General features: G+C 45.9%; 2 non-coding genes across 2 annotated transcripts; one reads left to right on the forward strand and one right to left on the reverse strand.

The window, feature by feature from the left end:
- Positions 1-1,335: 1,335 nt before the first annotated feature.
- On the reverse strand, positions 1,336-1,407 carry Trnap-ugg. The gene has a single exon. It is a non-coding gene; the product is annotated as a tRNA-Pro (tRNA).
- Positions 1,408-2,278: 871 nt separating this feature from the next.
- Trnah-gug lies at positions 2,279-2,350 on the forward strand. The gene has a single exon. It is a non-coding gene; the product is annotated as a tRNA-His (tRNA).
- The last annotated feature ends 1,495 nt before the right edge of the window (positions 2,351-3,845 follow it).

Raw genomic sequence — 3,845 nt, forward strand, 5'->3', positions numbered from 1 at the left:
ATTGTTTCAAAGTACAATTAAAACTTTGGTACTGTACGTCGGGATTATTACCTAATCTTACACAATCTGACAGTTCTTAAGCTTCTTGGCGGAAACTTTATACTGTATCTACACAAAACTTAAAGTTCTTCCTATGTTTCCACAAAGTTTCCAGTACATACAGTCGATGAGAAATCCATAACAGAGAATTCCAACACCTCTAAAATATGATCCTTGAGACGGAAGCTTCAACAACACACCAGTATCAAATCATAAGCGACTGACGAGGTTATTCTTCACTAAGCCGGTCGGGTACTACACCCTGTTCCTGTGCTGCGGCTATGACGTCATTTACATAAACATCCTGACACTACTCTTAGCTGTCAGCGTCTCGTGTCAACTGGTCTATTGTGATTGGTTTATGGCGTGACACATGATGTAGAACTAGACAACATTAACCCCTTGTGTACGGCGCCCCTTCTGTGCTGAATAATATCGTCTGGCGTTAACCAAATAAAGTATTAGAAGTGGCGTCCCTGTACTGAAGGTGTTAGCGGAGATAATCTATTAAGAGTGACGGTAGACGCAGCGAAGGAAGTGAGGAAATAGGAAAAAAGGGAAGAAATTATAGTAAAATAAAAACAAACTAAAATAAGAGAAGAGAAGAGAAAAGGACAAAACATTAGTAACACACTTAACAAAAACATAGAATCTAAATAGTGCAATATAAAAGTCCACGAATAAGAGACAGGAAAATGGTAAAAATCCTTACATAAAAGTGTATAAAAATCTTAAAAGAGGGATGGGTAAAATTCTCACAGAAAATCACTGGCAAGCGAGTAAAAAAATGGTGATAATAAAAGAGAGATATATTACGGTGGATGGCAAGAGTAGCTTCGTGGCGAATGACCTGACCTGACCTGACCTGACCTGACCTAACCTAACCTAACCTTATAAATGATAGCAGGAGATTAAACACGTAATGAGGCTACTGGACTGGTGGTATATTTAGAGGTTGAGGAAATAGGACTAATGACAAATGGTTCCCCAAACCTTCCTCGACACACAACCCCCACAACAAACATACTACCAAAACAACCATCTACCACAGTTAACAGAGCTATCATCTACTTCACTATCACACGTGCTGGAAGGAACAGTCCTGCCCTCAAACACAAACTCACTACATTATTACCCCGGCTTATTGTTTCATTAATTTACACACCTGGTAAAACTATACAAGGATTCTTTAAGTCTAGGCATTTGATCTAAGAACCTTTTGGCGGCTACAGACACAAACGAGTTGCTGAAGTTAATAAAGATGTTATGAAGTTTCCAACATCTAACATAACGAACGGGCCTGTCCGGGATTTGAACCCGGGACCTCCTGCACCCAAAGCAGGAATCATACCCCTAGACCAACAGGCCGTTGAGTAATAATGAGAAGATAGATATATTTAAGGATTTGATGCCATGCAATGATAACGTGAGTGTCGTGGATTTGACAACCAGCTCGGGTCAGATGTGACAAGGGTGTTATCCAATGTAACCCCACTAAACGTCGCAGCTTTTCTCCAGTTACTCTAATTTTCTCCTGTAAAACGTCTCCTGGACCCTACCTGGAAGACACATCCAGGACCCCACCTGAAAATCGCCTCCTGGACCCCACCTGTAAGACGTCTCCAGGACCCCACCTGGAAGACGACTCCTGGACCCCGCTTGGAAGACGCCTTCTGGACCCCACTTGGAAGACGCCCCCTGGACTACACCTGAAAAACGCTTCATGGACTCCACCTGAAAGACACCTCCTGGTCCCCACTTGAAAGTTGCCCCCTGGACCCCACCTGCAAGACGTCTCCTGGAGCCCACCTGAAAGACGTCTCCTGGAGCCCACCTGAATGACGTCTTCTGGACCCCAACTGGAAGACACCTGGACCCTACTGAAATAAGACTCCTGGACTCCACTTGTAAGACGCCTCCTGGACCCCACGTGAAAGACGTCTCCTGGACCCCACCTGGAACACTCCTTCTGGACCCCACCTGAAATACGGCTCTTACACCCTACCTGAAAGACGGCTCTTGGACTCCACCTGGACCCCGCTTGAAAGACTCCTCCTGGGGCCCACCTGGAAGACACTTGGACCCCACCTGGAAGACGCCTCTTGTACCCCATTTGGAAAACACCGCCTGGACCCCACCTACCCTGATCTATCATAACCTGTTCTAACCTATCCTAAGCGAACCTAATCTGTCGTAGTCTAGATTAATATCTCCTGAGTCACTATAACGTGAGTCAGCGGCCGTGATCGTATAGTGGTTAGTACATTGCGTTGTGGCCGCAATAACCCAGGTTCGAATCCTGGTCACGGCATGGGGATGACTCTAAGAACCCTTTGGCGGCTACAGACCCACGAATTGTTAAAGATTATAAAGATGTTATAAAGTTTTCAACATCTAACATAACGAAAGGGCTTGTCCAAGATTTGAACCCGGGACCTCCAGCATCCAGAGAATTAGTGTGTGTTTGTGAACGTGACAGTGAGGGAAGAGTTCAATCTCCAGAAGAAAATAAAACAATTCCACGGACTTTGTCTAAAGCTGAGAAAGATTCAAGAATATGTTTGAGGTACGAAATCTGAACACAAGAGAGCTGCAGGAGGAAGGACTAGGAGGGGCGAGGAGGGACTGGGAGGTGTGAGGGAGACTTTGAGGAGGAGGGACTGGGGTGTGAGGGGGAGGAGAGACTTTGAAGGGTGGAGGGACTGTGGGAGTGTGGGGAGGAGACTTTGAGGGAGGAGGGGGTGTGAGGGGAGGAGACTGGGGAGGAGAGACTGTGGGGGTGTGAGGAGGACTTTGGGGAGTGTGAGGGGGAGGAGAGACTTTGAGGGGGAGGAGGGACTGTGGGGAGTGTGAGGGGGAGGAGGGACTTTGAGGGGGAGGAGGGACTGTGGGGAGTGTGAGGGGGGAGGGGGGACTGGGAGAGGTTTAACATAAAACTGTAGGTGCCAACATTACGCTTAACGTCTTAACTATGAGTGGATCTGGTGGCTATATAATGTGTTTGAATTAATATATTCGGTTACGTTTGCCTCGAGTAAAAAGCTACCTAGTGTGTGTAATGTTTATTAATAGTAATGTTAATGTTACTAATGGTTAAATAAACATAATTATTTATGTTTTATCTCATCAGAATATTTACTTCTTTTAATTTCTTTTACTAAATAACAGAAGTTTGTTATCATTAGTATCCTGTAATAGAAAATATAACTTATACTTAACCACACGGTAAAAGTCTTCCTCGGAAATACTTATTAAATAAAAAACTCCTGGAAAATACGGTCATTATTTTTAAGAGCATAACTAAATATAAATTTTTCTATATTCTAGCTTATAGTTACATGTATATTGAACCATTTTAGCGCGTAATTATCCTAAGACTTAGTTATGAGTACTGTACCATGACGCCTGGCCCCTGAGTACTGCACCATGACGCCTGGCCCCTGAGTACTGTACCGTGACGCTTGCCCCTGAGTACTGTACCATGACGCCTGTCCCTGAGCGCTGTACCTTGACACCTGGCCCCTGAGTACTGTACCGTGACGCCTGGCCTGAGTACTGTACCATGACGCCTGGCCCTGAGTACTGTACCGTGACACCTGTCCCTGAGAACTGTACCATGACGCCTGTCCCTGAGCACTGTACCATGACGCCTGGCCCTGAGCACTGTACCATGACGCCTGGCCCTGAGCACTGTACCATGACGCCTGGCCCTGAGCACTGTACCATGACACCCTATTTTCGGCGCGGCACCATGACGCCTGGCACTGAGCACTGTACCATGACGCGCCTGGCCCTGAGCACTGTAC

This window comes from Homarus americanus, unplaced genomic scaffold (genome assembly GCF_018991925.1).
Source record: "Homarus americanus isolate GMGI-L3 unplaced genomic scaffold, GMGI_Hamer_2.0 scaffold48352, whole genome shotgun sequence".
Lineage (NCBI taxonomy): Eukaryota > Metazoa > Arthropoda > Malacostraca > Decapoda > Nephropidae > Homarus > Homarus americanus.